General features: G+C 51.9%; 1 protein-coding gene across 1 annotated transcript in view; it reads right to left on the bottom strand.

The window, feature by feature from the left end:
- Positions 1-15,421, bottom strand: part of PRRC2B (proline rich coiled-coil 2B) — an 84,464-nt gene extending 69,043 nt beyond the window's left edge. The window contains exon 1 of the mRNA XM_040632091.1: positions 15,215-15,421. The gene's annotated coding sequence lies outside the window, so the exon portion shown is untranslated. The remainder of the gene's footprint in view (positions 1-15,214) is intronic.
- Positions 15,422-16,716: the final 1,295 nt, after the last annotated feature.

Below are 16,716 nucleotides of genomic sequence, written 5' to 3'. Positions count from 1 at the left end.
TATCAGCCTATTGTCTATCCTTCTGACGACACTGGGCCACCTTCATGACCACAGCTTTTATAAAGTCTGGACATCTAGAACGGCAAGTGCTTCAGCTCTGTTCTTCCTCAAGAATGCTTGGGTTATTCTTGGCTCTTTGCATTTTTATATGAATTTCAGAATCAGTTTGTCAATTTCCAAATGAAATAACAAGAAAAGAAAAGCCCGCTGGGATTCTGACTGGAATCACACGGAAGACAGAGTTCAAATTCAGGAGAACTAACATCTTTACAAGGCCATACTCACCAATGCTGGTGAGTATGTGGGGCAAGGACAACTCTCGCCCACTGCCAGTGGCCGTGCCAACTGGTACAATCACTGGAAAAGTGGCAGCTGTCTGCTAAAGCTGACCATATGCTGACCCTGCGACCCAACCATTCCGTTCTAGGGTATGTACCCAACAGCACAAGTACACGTGTACACATCCCAGGAGATGTGTACGAATGTTAACAGCAGCATTATCCGGAACAGCTCAAAATGGAAACTAACACAAGCTAAAAGTCTATCACCACTAGAACGAATCAGAACTACATCCCCATTACGGAATACTATTCAACAACAAGAATGAATAAACTCACAGATCTAATGTGGAACGAAAGAAGCATATACAAGAAAGTAGGAAGCTGAACAGACAGTCACTTTGTAAGAGTCAGGGTCAATCCATAATGAAAACACTGACTGGCATAACCCTACTGCACACCAAGTAACCTCAAAGTGGAAAAAAAAAGAAAACACGGGAAAAAAAATCTCTATACCTCGGTGGATCAAGCGAACTCAAAACAGAGACGGTAACAGCTGATCTAATTAAGGTCCATCAGCAAACATGCCCACGGGCGCCCAGCGGCTCCGTCAACAGAGCACGTGACTCCTGATCTCTGGTTGTGAGTTCGGGCTCTGCACTGGGAGTAGAGATTACTTAAAAATAAAGTCTTTACCCAAAAAAAGTGACTACACAGGAAACTTTAAGGAAAAACCCCAATTCTGAAAAGCAAAAATCTCCGCCCAAAGTGCAATAAACCAAGACATAACGAAAGCAGAAGTACAAAATAACCCTGTCGGCTGGAAAACTTACAACTCTCTTAAAAAAATTTGAATCAAAGGGAAATTCAAAACCATCATGGCAGAATACCTAGAAAAGCACAGATGGAGAAAAGAACAGTACGCATCAAAACTCTTAAAACAAAGACAAACTTGTACTTAGAGGACATTTACTAACCTAAAAACCTTAAATTTCTAACAGAAAAGAATGAAATTAAGCATCCAATTCTATAAGTTGGAAAAAAGACATAATGGGGGTGCCTGGATGTCACAGTCGGTCAAGCATACGACTCTTGGTTTCGGTTCAGGTCATGACCTCAGGGTCAAGGGACTGTCCCTGCGTGGGGCTCCCTGCTGGCGGTGAAGCCTGCTTGGAATTCTCTTTCCCTCTGCCCCCACCCTCCTCTCTCTCTAAAAAAAGAAACAAATAAGACGTGACTGAATGCAGAGGGACATAGAAACAATCAATGAAGAAAGAGCCAAAAGTAATTTAATGAATTTAATGAATACATTTGAATAAAATGGAATTAAAAATAGTTCTTTGAACCAAGAAATAAAATAGATAGACCACTGAGAAAAAGGTCTATGTACCTCATTTTACAGACAAGACACTAAGTCCAAGAGGTTCCAAGACTGGCCCAGGTCACTACCAACAAGTCAGGGCATTGGAACACCTGAGCTCAAACCCAGGTCAGCCTGACATCCAGGTCTGCTCCGAAGTGTGGGCACTCAGTGGGCCCCAGAGAATGACGACGTGGCCACCAGGATAAGATGCCCACAGTACTCCCAGACTCTGCCAGTACTCCCAGGGCATTGTGAGTGCGCCGGTCAAGTGTGGCCTGGGGGGGGGGGGGGACTGGGCAGGCACTGCCTCAGGGGAGGGACTCTAACGGAGCACCAGGGCCCCAAAGGGTGTGGTGCCTCCAGGCTCCTCACCCACAGGGGTCTGTCTTGAGGCTCCAAGCCACAGTACCTGCCAGATGGCTTCAGTGACACCTGTCATCACTCCTGACCAACTTGAACTGTTATGGCTCCTTTCTTCATGGGCCATGGAGTCAGTCCCTACACACCTAGCTCACAGACGTGGGCTGAAGCCTACAGAGGACTCTGGCTAGAAATCCACTTGCAGTCTGCAAAGAGTTCCTGAAAATGTAGTTAATTTAACAACAACAATAAAAAAAGACAATTTCAATTTAGAGCTGGAGATGGACAGTTAGATAGACGTGCCACATACAGGCCTCTCTCTCCAGGGTCAGAACTTACCAGGGACCTGGCAAATAAAAGAAATACATCACACACACACCTGTACTTGAGTTCCTCTTTCCTTTTCCACCTCCAGAGAGTGGAGAATTAGCAAGTGAGGAGCGCTTTGCAAATGCCACCAAAATCTATGTTTTTTCTTGTAAAACCTGATTTAGCAGAGAACAGAAACTGGAGATGGCATTTGTATTGGACTGTTCTTTCTAACCAGATCAACAAAGCAGATTCTGAGGGCCACTGACAGATGAACAGAAACACATGATTGACTCGGGTACACTGCTGTGAGCCATCAGGGCCCAACACCAGGAGCCAGGACACTCGGGAAGAGGCCAGGCAAAATACAGAGCCTGGAAGAAGCTCCTGCCAGGAAAGAGCCAAAAATGTACCAGCTGCCTGGTCCTGGGACCACGCTCCCCGGGCATGTATGTGGTTACCTTTGTAACTACCGGATGTTACAAACACACATTCAGGGTAATAAAGGCAAGTAACACTACAGTATGCAAAATAAGTCAATCCAACTCAAAAGGTAATGACCATGAACCTGATGGAGAGCCTTGGCACCTTTCTTCCTCAGCTCGCAGACACCCAGCAGCAGCTCCCGGTCTTCCAGCTGCATTCTACCAACGAGGGAAGTTACCCATTATGCTGCAGCTCACTTCCTTCTCTTAGTGCTCTGGTCGTCTTTCCAAGAAAATAACATACCAGTCTACCTCAGCATTTGAAGGCCTGCATATAGTATTTCACTGCGCAACCGTGCCACATTTACCCACTGCCCTACGGAGAGCTGGAGAAATTATTTCCCACTGTGGGCGCCTGGGTGGCTCAGTGGGTTAAGCATCTGACTTGGTCATGATCTCGGGGTCCTGGAATGGAGCCCTGCTCAGCGGGGAGCCTGCTTGTCCCTCGGCCTCTGCCCCTCCCCCCCCCCCGCTTGTGCTCTCTCTGTGTCTCTCTCTCAAATAAACAAAATCTTAAAAAAAAAAAGAAAGAAAGAAAGAAAGAAATTATTTCCCACTGTGCACTACGACAAATAATGCTACAACCCACATCCCAGTACATGTATGCAGACACACCTGGGGCCAATATGTGTGGACCATCTGACATTTCTATGAAGCATATTTCTAGATGGTGCCCAAGGAATTGAAAGGCTGGAAGGAGACCCCAGACATCCCCCCCCCACGTGAACACACCAGAGGCAGATGCCCTCTAGCAGCCGCTGCCCCAGGAAGGAAGAACACAGCCCACCGACAACAAAACAAAGGCCCCATCTTCCAGCCCTCCCCCAACTGTGGCAGTCCTGTGGTTCCACCGGGAGAAGGCGGAAAAGAGGCAACAGTGGCTTCCTGACAAGCCCCAAAGGAGACTCCCTAGCAACAAACCATTCCACCCGGAGGGAACGGCGCCCTTTAATCCGAGGGAGGAAACACTTCACCGGCTGGCCGGCGGACTCACTACCACACTGCACAGACGACCCTCCTAACCCTGCGAAGTGGCCGTCCACCACCCCCCATGGAGGCCACAGATGAAGGAAGAACAGGCCAAGGTCACTGTCCTCATCAACGCAGAGCCGAGCCGCGGACACTGGGCTGTCTGCTTACAGAGATGGTTCATCAACCACGCAGCCCCCAGAAATCCAGCTTTTCTGATGAAAGTAAATTAACAAGCCCACATATGCTGAAGGCAGGGGGGCTGAAAGGGCTGAGCTGGTTTCAATGGTCTCCAACAAAGCCCAAACGACCATACCCCCGGAACCCACATGCTATCTATTCTGCAAGCCTCAGATGCTACCGGAAACCCAGGAAGATTACCGTCGCTGGGCCATCAATCAGCGAAGTAACAAAAAGGAAGAACCCAAAAATAAGGGGCAAGCGTTCCCAGGGGCTTTCACAGGCCAAACTCTCACCGCAGTACAGGGGAAAAGAGCACGTGCGCTCACGGAAAACACACTGTTTACAACAGGTCTTACAGCGATACCCACACCGCTGGAACTCTCTTCTCACAATCTTCCCAGCCCCCTCCCCACTCCATCATCTCCCCCACCAATCCTCACACACCACCCCGTGCAGCTCCCTACCCTAGACAAGCACCGCCCACCTTGCCCCCCACGCCCACTCCCGTGACAGCATCCAATCCTCGACCTGAAGATCCTTGCAGGGCTGCACTCACCGGCTACATCCCCTCTTTGCTGTACGGAGTCATGTCATGACTCGTCCAGGGTGGCAAAGAACTACAATGGCCTTTCTTTAATTCCTTAAGAGAACAACAAAGGACCCCAATGACAATGCTGGGGAACCATATGTAAAATAAAATGTCTTTTACTTGTCTTTATTTACGTTAAGATATACCGACAAGGGCTCCTGGGTGGCTCAGTCAGTTAAGCGTCTGAGTCTTGATTTCAGCATGATCTCAGGGTTGTGAGATCAATCCCTGCCTGAGCCCTGTGTCCAGCTCTGCGCTGAGCGGAGCCTGCTAAATATTCTCATTCTCTCTCTCTCTCCCCCTCTGCTCCTTCCCACCCCACCCTCTCTCTCTGAAAAAAAAAAAAAAAGATACACCTATAAACATTCATGTCTCCTGTTTTTCCAGTGGTCACTTCTGATTTAAAATTCATATGCATAGGGGCGCCTGGGTGGCACAGCGGTTAAAGCGTCTGCCTTCGGCTCAGGGCGTGATCCCGGCGTTCCGGGTTCGAGCCCCACGTCAGGCTCCTCCTCTATGAGCCTGCTTCTTCCTCTCCCACTCCCCCTGCTTGTGTTCCCTCTCTCGCTGGCTGTCTCTATCTCTGTCGAATAAATAAATAAAAAATCTTTAAAAAAAAATAAATAAATAAAAATGAAAATAAAATTCATATGCATAGTTAAAGCATTCCCATTAGCGGAAAATAAAACTGTTCTCCAGACAGCACTCATCTCTTGATCTGAAAAAGGGATAGTTAGGGCAGGACGAGATGACTCATTTTCTACTCCGTGCACTTCTAGAGTGTTTGGGTTTTTGTAACAAGCCTGTATGGTTACATACACTGTATTAAGGTCCAGGTAAACTGCGCAATACAGAATTGATGCTTTACACTGTTTCTGAGCCGACTAGGGGCCAGGGTCACAGCAAACACTCTAAGACAGGTTTCATCCCCATCTGGCAGGAAACAGAGGCTCAAAGGGGTGAACAGCACTTGACGCTCCTACAGCAAGTCCATGTAAGTGATGCCCGAGGCCCAGTCAGGGGGAGCCAGGGTCGTAGGCCGGCAAGCGGCAGAGCCTCCCTTGCACCCATCAACCACGTGAACACACCTGTCTTTACTCCTCAAGACACTTACCTGCAACTCTCCCAGAATGGCAGAGACTCAGTACAGGGCGGCAGCAAGTTACGTAATGCCCCAGCAAGGTGCTGTTTACCTGGGACAAGGAGAAGTGTGGCCGACGGTGCTCCGATGCACCTGTCCCTCAGGGAGGCCCTGGGTTAAGGGGTCTGAGCTCCTGGAGGTGACGGCGGGGCTATCTGGGTCTAAGTCTTCTGCACACAGCACAGGGCTTAGCACACTATTAGAAACACGGACATCTAGTAAACAAGTGAGCCCCAAGCGTACAAGCCTGCCTACTCCAAACCCCCAGGCCCTTGGCTAGCGCAGCATCCAGGAACCATTAATAGCTACTGTTTACTGAGAGCCTGCTTGCCTACTGCCAGGTACCTTATAAACACTTCGGCGAACGGCGCACTGAATCCTTCCCCCGTGCTGGGAGGAAGGCGCTACTACCACATTTTGCAGACAAGGAGCACAGAGACCCTGAAAGATGAAATAACCTTGGATCACCCAGCTCGCAAGCGGCTGAACGAAGGCAGTGGACGTCAAAGCCAAGGGCTACTCTCCATCAGGAAAGGAGCGGGAGGGGGCAAGGCCCAACTCTGCCGGTGACTTCTCCCAGGCCAAGCTAACCCTCCGGGGCCAGAAGAGGGCCCTCCCCAACTGAACCTCCACCGGGCACTCTCTCTCCCCGCAGCACAAATCCGTCCCCACCTGGCCTGATGAAACAGCACGCAGGCATTTCCAGGGGTTCCACCTGTGCGGCCACTTCCCCCAGCAGGGGTGATTTCCTGGAATAACCAGATGGGGAAAGACAGGGCCTAGAGGCCAAGCGGTTGAGTAGGCTGAGTGGCTGAGCGTATCTGCACGACGGCTGTGATCAGGAAATGCAACAGAGGGCTGGCCCCCAAATAAGCTCCCCACAGTAGGAAATACGAACAGCAACAAAATCACCACGGACTGCAAAACGGGAGCCTCGGAACCCTCCAGAGACGCTAGGCTCCAGTGTGTAAAGGCTGGAAGAAAACACCTGTGCCAAGAGGCTACCTGGGCCTCTCTCCACAACCCCCTCCTGGCCTTCCCCCGGGGAGATGCCCAGAGCACCTCCTGCCGTGGCCACGGCCCCTCAAGGCCACAGTGACTGCTGCTTCCATTACAAAACCCAAGATCCCACGCGGGCTGCAGCAAGCCCGAAACACAAAGTGCCTTTGACCTGGGCAACCAGCTCATCCAAAATAATGCAGAAAAGCTACTCACTTAGTAAAGTCCACGGTCCAGAAACACCCACTCTCGCGTACTATTGTTCATACACTGACATAGTTTTTTGAAGAGTTCTTTAGCAGAACTCTTACCAAAACGCTATCCAAGCGGAGGAGTCCACGGGGCAGACACTCAGACGCTAGTCGGTACAAATTATGTATTTCTCAAGAAAAATCTGGCAGAATTTTACCAAAATTGTGTAATATCCAACAATTAGGAACAGCCCAAATGCCCACCAATCGGGAAGAGGTGAAATCAAGGATATCACAAAATACCCCCTTCAATTGCTACAGATGACGTCACCGACCCAAGGAGCACACCAGCGCAGAGGGAAGCGCACTTCAGGGATACGAATGCCTGTGTGGGGATAATACATCGCCCTTTTTTTTTTTTCTGGAAGGACGGACAAGAAACTTCTCATAGTGCTTTCTCTGCAGAGAGACTGCAGAAGAGCCCTTACGCCTTTTAATACAGCTTAAATTTTCTAACTACTTTTTTTAAAAAGTCAACTGGAAATATCTGGGCCGTGGAATTATAAACTATTTTGGGTTTTTTTCCTTCATATTCTTCATACACTTGTAGATTTTTTAAAACTTAATAAACGGTATTTTAAAAAACATTGAAAGTGTGATAGATCTGTATATGTTAATATGAAAAAACTCTCTTGACACATTTAAAAATGCAATGTTGTGGTAAAGAAAAAGAAGTGTGATCCCATGTTGTGTTCGGAAAGCCTACCTACAAAGGGCCGTATTTACACGCGCATCCAGAGTCTGAGAGGAAAACACGCCGAACCACAAATAGTAGTTACCGCCTGGGAAGCTGGAGGGAAGAGCTTTCGTTTTTCTTCATACGCTTGCTCTTTCTTTTCTTTAATGAGTATGTATACTTTTGCAATTAATTTTATATCAGAAAAAAAAAATTCCACTTTCTGCTCGAGGAGGACAAGGTCTCCACTGTCCCCAGCTACTTGTGAACACTCGGCCCATTCACCCCCGCGGCAGGTCAGCCAGGCGGCAGCGGCGGGACCCCTCCCAGGCGGGCCTGCGTTTCTGTACGGCCTGGGACAGAGCAGTTCTTGAAGCTCTGAACTGTGTGTAAACAACACCTGCCAAAAAAAGCTCTGGAAGACACAAAGGAGCCGTGGAGAGAGCGGCGGGGATGACCTCCTTTTTCCAGTTGGTCCTGCAGCAATGCAACCCATCATTCTACACAAAGATACGATCTCGAAGGACGGTGGGAGAGTCGCCTCTGGCTTCCCAGGGCCGAAGTCCTACCTGCCCTCCCCGGGGCTGGCGACCAGCCACAGCCAAGTACTCACAGAACAGGTTCCCATCCGAAGCGCTCTGGCAAGCAAGCTGACCCACAAGCTTTCTACCGTGGCCACACATTTCTGATTTCAACTTAGAAACCCATTTTTAATACTCCAGGGCTTGGTATACTGTTTTCAATGGATACTTCCTTCTGTCTTTAAGGTTTTTTTTTTAAGACTTTTTATTTATTTGACAGAGAGAGGCAGTGAGAGAGGGAACACAAGCAGGGGGAGTGGGAGAGGGAGAAGCAGGCTTCCCGCTGAGCAGGGAGGCCGATGTGGGGCTCAATCCCAGGACCCTGGGATCATGACCCTGAGCCAAAGGTAGACGCTTAATGACTGAGCCACCCCGGTGCCCCCTCTTTTTTTTTTTATATATATATTTTTTAAAGCAATCTCGACACCCAACATGGGGCCTGAACTCACAACCCTGAGATCAAGAATCACATGGTCCACAAACTGAGTCAGCCAGGTGCCCCAATGGGTGCTGACTTCAAGTCTGCTACACTTCCCAGAATGCTTTCCCTTTCTAGCCCACGCCCACGCTGAGCTGGCCATGACACCTCGGCACACTTCCACGGGAGCCTCCTCTGTGGCTCCGCCACTCCTTCTGCACGTGGGCACCCTCCTGTCACAGACATCGAGCGCAGGGGGGACCAGGAAGCAACAGAATTCTGCTTCAAGGCCCGCACTCCCTCCCTCGCTCCACGGGGGAAACTGTGCCAGTCAACAAACAAGGGCAAGAGTGCATTTGTAAGTTGTCACCCATTGACAGATGAATGGATAAACACAACGTGATGTATGGAATGGAATACGGACTATTATTCAGCCATAAAAAGGAATGGAGTTCTAACACCCACTGCAGCGTGGATAACTTTGAAAACATTATGCTAAGTGAAATAAGCCAGACACAAAAGGGCAAATGCTACGTGATTCAACTTATACATAGACAGACAGACAGACAGCAGACGGTGGCTGCCAGGGGCTGAGGGAAGGGCAATGAGGGGTCAGTGTTTAATGAACAGAGTTTCAGTTTGGGAAGGCGATAAATTTCTGGAGATGGATGGCGATTGCACACTTGAATGTACTTAAGGCCACTGAATTTGTACACTTAAAAAAAATGGTTCAAATGATAAACCTCAGGGGCGCCTGGCGGCTCAGCTGGTTAAGCGTCTGCCTTCGGCTCAGGTCACGATCCCAGGGTCCTGGGATCGAGTCCTGCATCAGGCTCTCTGCTCAGCGGGGGAGCCTGCTTCTTCCTCTGCCTGCCGCTCCCCCTGCTTGTGCATGCTAGCTCTCTCTGACAAAATCTTAAAAAAAGATAAACCTTACGTATATTTTACCACAATAAAATATTGTTTTAAAAAAGCACATTTAAAGTTGTGTAAAGGGGGCACCTGGGTGGCTCAGCCGGTTGAGCGTCTGACTCTCGCTTTCCGCCCAGGTCATGATCTCAGGGGAGTGGGACCGAGCCCTGCGATGGGCTCTGCGCTGGGTGCAGGCGGAGTCTGCTTCAGATTCTCTCTCCCTCTCTGTCCCACTCACTCTCTACCTCTCTCTCCAATAAATAAATAAAATCTAAAGCTATGAAAAGAACTACAAAGAAAAGCAATAGAGGCGAGGAAAGAATCATGGGAGGGTGATGACAAAGGCAGGTTGAGAAGTTCCCAAAGGCCTCTGCAAGGAGGTGCTTGCCTTCTCCCCAGCGGACCGTGAGCTCCTGAGGAACGCAAGTGTGGCATTCACATCTCTACGTCCCCAGAACAGTAAATGTTTTAAGTCAAGACACTTGTTCAGACTCAACCCCGTGAATGGCTTAAGACCCCAAGCCTCACTCAGCAGAGGGCTTAATCAGGACCGAGATACTCAGAACTTAGCGGCCCAGGTAGGAAAGCCACCTTAGAGTCAGGCTGGAGTCAAAAGTGACAAGGGCTGGGGCGCCTGGGTGGCACAGCGGTTAAGCGTCTGCCTTCGGCTCGGGGCGTGATCCCAGCGTTATGGGATCGAGCCCCACATCAGGCTCCTCCGCTGTGAGCCTGCTTCTTCCTCTCCCACTCCCCCTAGTTGTGTTCCCTCTCTCGCTGGCTGTCTCTATCTCTGTCGGATAAATAAATAAAATCTTAAAAAAAAACCCTTATAAAAAAAAAGTGACAAGGGCTGAAGGCGAAAACCCATACTGTGCCAAACAGAACTGAAGAAGGAGCCTGTGATTTCTCTGCTCTGCAAATGCCACTTACGGGAAATAATCAGCAACATACGCCAAGATGTACGTGCAAGGATGTGCCCTAAAAATGTGTATAAGAAGGAAAAGTGGGTGACAACAATTTAAATGTCTAGTAACAGAGGACTAAATAAATCATGGCATATCCACATAAAGCAGTTACACAACTATTAGAATATGTTTTGGGGGCACCAGGCTGCCTCAGTCAGTAGAGCACGCAACTCTTGATCTCGGAGGTCCTGAGTTCAAGCCCCATGTTGGGCACAGAGTTTCCTTAAAACTAATCATAATAAAATCAAACAAAAATATGTTTTCAATAACTTAGAAAAATACACTATAATGTTAAGAACTATAAACGGTGAACGGTATATATAGTATTTTTCTAATTTTGGAAAAAAGCACATACTCGAAGGAAATACACCAGCTTTCACGGTAGTTCTCTTTGGATGGTGAGGTTCCAGGTTATTTGTATTTATATTTTTTCTCTCTATTCTTTTCAGTATTTTCCCATTTTTTCCCAGTAAAAATGTTACTTTTATGAATAGGGAAAACTGTACTTAAAGGGTCTTGCACAGTGCCCGGCAGGGAGTATGTGCTAGAGGAGCAGCTGCTGCCCGACGGTGACTTCGCAAATCAATAAATACTGGGGCGCCTGGGTGGCTCAGGTGGGTGGGTGTCTGCCTTGGGCTCGGGTGATCCCAGTGTCCTGGGACGGAGCCCCGCATGGGGAGCCTGCTTCTCTCTCCTCCTCTGCCTACTGCTCCCCCTGCTTGTACTCTCTCTGTCAAAGAAATAAATGATATTTATTAAGAAATAAATCAATAAATACTGCTTTCGCAACACCACCAAGAGGAAAAGGCCGATGGTTCCCATGGAGAGGAGGAAGGAAGGATACAGGGCAGAGCTACAAAACCAGCTGCCAGAGGTGGGAGCAGAAGGAAGTACTCTCAGAGAGAAAGTGAAGGACCGCCAGCAACTTAAGATAGACCTCACTCTGCCCCCCAGATCCCTCCCGCCACAGGCAGAGCCCCACAAGCCCGCGCTGCTGCCGGCACCTCCGGGAGAGCAAGCCGGCCCTCCGCTCCGGCCCAGTGGGAAAAAAAAAAAAAGAACAAGTACAGCTAACAACACTCGACCAAGACTTCTGGCTCAAGTCACCAAGGCAAGCGTCCCTCCCAGTGCAGAGATCTCCCACACGCCAGCCACAGACAGAAACAATGATCTGTACCATCGACAGCAGAGCCAGGGTCTTGGCGCTCCCAGGTGAGGAGGCCTGCTCCCAATGGCACCTTTTAAGCCGAAAAGCTTGTCATAAACAATTTAATTTCATCAGAAATCTCACCGTCTTTCTCATCTCTCTCTCTCTCCTGAGCACCACAGGCAATGCCTTTCTTTCTTTGTCCAAATGACAGACCAAAGGTTCCTAAGGCTATATATACAAGGCCCAGAAAAGACGGGACTTTCTTAAGTAAGAAATTGAGTTATGACTTGAAAAGCAGACGGTCTAGTTAGCCCTGACCAAGACAGGAGATTCAGGGCACAAAGCCCAACAGCTCTCTGCTGGACATTTTATTTTTCAAGGGGAGTGCACTGCTTTAAAATCCAGTGTAGACAGGCCCTATTTATTACCTGCCTGCCCATAACAAGATACATACGCTTGACAGGAGAGAAGCGTCATTATCAAATTTAAAAATACACGGACTAGCCCACCTGGCCTATTCTGGTTTGAAACAAAAACCAACATAGAAATGATCAATCTTACATGGTAGAATAATGAGACATATAACCAGCATACAGCCATTAGCAACATGAGTCAGTACTTTGTGCAAACCAAAAAAAAAAAAAAAATCTTTAAAGTACAATAAAATAATCCTTTGCAAAAAAAAAAGAGAACTGAAATTTAAACGTGGATGGGGGATGGTGAACAGGCATAACAAAAATCCCTCGGCCAGGCCAGGCAAGCAGACCGTGCTGGAACTAGTTCTGACTTGCCATTCCTGAAATTCCACTCTCCCAGGGTTTTCTGGCTCTCCCTTCCCCAGGCTCTTTTACCCATTTGGGCTCCAAGGAGACTGAAGGGGACCCAGGCCACGGTAAGCAGCCCCCCCCCACACACACACACACACAGGGGCTGAAACAGGGCCCCTTCCTGCATCCTTGGAAAACTGAAAATTCACAGGTAAACCAAAAGCTTGCTGGGAAGGGCAGTGTATTCATCTCCTTCCCTAACACCAACTAATAAACAGTCCAGCGCCAGAGCTGGCCAGAATGAAATCAGATAGAGAAGGGCCAAGAGGCAGGAAGCTGGGAAAACTGAAAAGGGGTGACATGGCCCGGCTGAGACACGGCCCAGCTAAGGGTGACATGGCCCAGTGGGCCCGGAGGAGGTTCCAAGGAGGTTTAAAAAAAACAGAATACAACAAAACCAAGATGGTTGTGGGAATGTCAACATGTACCAAAGCAAATGCCCAGGAGACTGCAGAACCACTATGAGCCCAAGCAGAGTGTCTCCAGGGCCATTTACAAACAAGCTACAGGTGTGGCCCGGAGCTAACCTGGGTCTCAGCCCTCACCTGTGACCAGGACTGGGGTCAGTTTCCCCTGTACTAGCCTCAGTCCTCCTATGCTCCCCAATAAACACCCTGAGCAGCTTAGCTCTTCTAGGCCATTCTAGTGCTTCCAGGCATTGAACAGTAGCCGTGATATGAAAATATTAGCTAGGAATAGAATTTGGGGATGGGGAAGTCACGGGGCCATCAGCCAGGAGAACAGGAGAAAAAGAACTAGGCAACCAACAAAAACCACATACATTTTCATCACCCTCCCATGGACAGAAGCATTTTGCTACGAACAGAATGTGAGGCTCACAAGAGCCCACAACAGATACCCAAGGCAAAGAATTAATTATTCCCATTTTACGGATGCAGGAGTTGCGGCTCAGGGACACGCATAAGGTAACGCGACGAAGACCAGAATCCAGGCTCCAAGAGACACTTGCCCGAACAAGCACAGGCTCCCCAAGTGATAATTTGCCATTCCCAGAGGAAAGCAGTCATCCTCAAAAGGCAGGAGTCCCCAGCCTCAGCTTGTTGTTCTCAGTTTCTCCCAGCCTTCTAGATCTGCCTAAAACCAAGCTGGAGATCTGCTGTGGAAGGGGCACACACCCCAGACCCAAGGACAGTGACTTATTACCACACAAGGCAATTCCTGAGGGGCTCCAAAGGCTCCTCTCTCCCATCCTTGTCTCCCCACAGAGGCCCAGCACTGAATAAACAAGGGCCCAGAGACGTTCCGTGGGTTGGGTGCCTTAGCCCCAGGACCTGTGGCATCCACCGGCTGGATCAGGTCAGCCCGACGGGTGACATCACAGTGGCTCGATTCCATCCCAGGGCTTGATGGCAGGTACAGAAACAGCAGTAGGAGAAACAACTATTACACACTGTGTGCCAGGTTCTTCTAGGTGTTTCACCATCGCCCTGACCCGACAAGGCGGGGAATGCACTATTTATGCCAGCGAAGGCTCTCTGAACCCTAGGTTTGTCTGGCAGAAGCAGGATTTGCACCCCAAAGCCTGGGCCTCCCCAGTCCCTTCCACCACACAGCACTGTGACAGACAGGGCTGGAAGGCTGCAGATGGAGACCACGCTACGACTTCAAACGGATGGGTACAAAAACCATACTGGATAATGTATAAAGCCACATAAAATGCACACAAAATCTGAAGGGGGGGAAATCTCAGGACTAATTTAACAATCCTGGAAACCAAAGGCTTCTAAAGGTTTTCGCCCTGGCAGCCATTTAACAAATGACACAGTGGCGAGAGCCTCCCCAGCCCCCGTTCTCCCCACTTCCTCCAAGCTAACCATTCCCCTGAAAAACACCTCCTCTCCCTGCCTAAAGGTGGGCTCGGACCTCCCACGATATTTAGAAAGCGAGGAAGAAAAGAGAAAACCGCCTTCCAATTTTGTGTAGGCAAATCCACTCCAGAGGCCCACGATTTCAATAATGCTGTTTCTGACTTAGGAGCAGGGGGCAAAAAAGAAAAAAAGAAGGGAGGGGAAAAAAAACCCCATCTGGCAGGCCCCGAGCAGCGACATCCTGTTTATTATTAAACATTTCTCAGTAACAGAGCATTAAGTATTTCGAAAATAACCCTGTCGCTCGCACACGGAAACCGCGGCCGTCGGCGGCTGCGAGCCCCGTGCCCCTGAACGCCAAGTCCGCGGGCCCGCGGGGGACACCGCCGCGCCCCCCGCCGCCCCCTAGCCCTGCGGCCGGGGGTCGCCCCGACCCCGGGATTCCCGCCCGGGGTGGTGCCCGGCAGGTCGGCCCGGGGGAGGAGGGGGGTGGGGCGGGGGGCGCGGGAAGGCCGCCCCGGCTACTTCCAGAGCAGCGGGGCGCTCCGGACCGCCGGCCTGGGCGGGCGGGGGGCGGCCCCCGGGACGCGGCGGCCCCCGCGCCCCCGCACCCCCGGCCCCGCCGCCCGCCCGGCCGCGCGGCGCCGCCACAATGGCGAGCCCGGGCCCGGCCGCCCGCCGCCCCCAGGCCGCCCCGCCGGCCCCGCGGCCCCGGCCTGGCCGGCGGCCACGACGACGGCGCTCGCGGACGGCGGGGCGGAAGGCGGGCGGCGGCGGGCGGCCGGGCCCCGGACTCGCCGCTGTCAGTCAGCCGCCGCCGAGACAAAGCCCGGCCGGGCCGCGCCGCCGCGCCGCCTCCATCTTAGCGCCCGACCGCCGCCCCGGCCCCGGCCCGGCCCGCCCCGCGCCGCCCCGCCGCCCCGGCCCACCTGGTCTGGTTCCGCGGGCGCGACTGGGCCGGGCGATGGCGGTCGGGCGGCGGTCGGGCGCGGAGGCGGCGGGATGGCGGCGGATTGCGAGGCTGCGGCGCGGCTGTTCGCTCGCTCGCTCCCTCCCTCCCGGGCTCGCTCGTCGCTCGCTCGCTCGCTGGAGCCTCGGAGCCTGTGTCTCGCCGCTCGCCTCCCTCTCGCGCTCGGCTCCCCGCCCCCCGCCTGCCGCCGCCCCCGCCTCCTCCGGCCTCCTCCTCCCGCCGCCGCCCGCAGCCGCGCCTCGGCCCGCGCAGCGCCCCCTGCGGCGCCACCCGGCCTGAGGGGGGCAGGGGGCCCCGGGAGGGGAGGGGCCGGGCAGCGGGCGGGGGGGGGGAGGGGCACAGGAGAAAGAGGGGCTGGGGTCCCGGGGAAGCTGAGGGGGAGGGGCACGGGAGAAGGGGGGACTGGGGTCCCGGCCGGGGCGGGGCCGGGCAGCGGGGGGGAGGGGCACGAGAGAAGTGGGGGCTGGGGTCCTGAGGAGACGTGGGGGGAGGGGCACGGGGGAAGGAAGGGCTGGGGTCCCGGGAGGGGCGGGGCCGGGCAGCGGCGGGGAGGGGCACGAGAGAAGTGGGGGCTGGGGTCCCTGGGAGACAGCGGGGGAGGAGGGAGCGGCACCGGAGAAAGGGGGCTGAGGTCCCAGGGAGACCCAAGGGAAAAGGTACGAGAGAAGGGAGGCTGGGGTTCCGGGGAGGGGAAGGGGGCCGAGGGGGTTGGGAAAAGGCCGGAATTGGGGCTGGGGAGACTAGGGGAGGGAGCCGGGAGAAGGGGGTCTGGGCAGCGGGCGGAACTTGGGACTGGGGCCCGGAAAAGGGGCCCAGGGAGAGAAGGGGAAGGGGTCCTTGGGAAGGGGAAAAGGAGGAGGCCCCGGGGAGGGGGTTGGGGCGAGACAGGGGATGAGTGGTCCGGAAGAAGGGGGGCTGGGCTAGAGGGGGCCTGGGGCGGTGAGGCCCAGACGGCAGGAGGTTTGGGAAGGGAGGGGGCGCGAGCCCGGATCCCCGCCCCCTCCCCTTCCAGAACTGCAGCGCCTCCTGACAGACAGTGAGCCCGGATTTTGTTATGTGATGTATACACGGAGAGGAAACAGAAACAATACATTGTTAACTCTAAAGCAAGGTTGTTGCACAATATAGATACTTCATCCGTTTTTGTAAAATGAAAAATAATAAACCAATCATCTTTGGTGTTTGTGTATTTATGTGAATGCAAAACAAAAGGTCTGGGAGAATACACTCCGCTCTTGGTTACCTCTGCAGTCTGAAGTCTGGAGAGCCAAGGAGAATTCTCGCTTTTTAGTTTCAAAATATTGGCAATTAGAAAAACAATCTGCAAAAGCAAAAAAACAAAAAGAAATGTAGCTGGGACCTGGAATCCAAATCATCCGCCCTTGTCTCTGATACTTGTTCACCGGACTTTGAACAACAGCCACAGGCCATACTCTGTTTGCCTGGGTTTGGAGTAGTTTG

Source organism: Ursus maritimus, unplaced genomic scaffold, assembly GCF_017311325.1.
Source record: "Ursus maritimus isolate PB19 unplaced genomic scaffold, ASM1731132v1 scaffold_17, whole genome shotgun sequence".
NCBI classification, from domain to species: Eukaryota; Metazoa; Chordata; class Mammalia; order Carnivora; family Ursidae; genus Ursus; species Ursus maritimus.
This window is presented reverse-complemented; position numbering and strand designations above follow the sequence as displayed.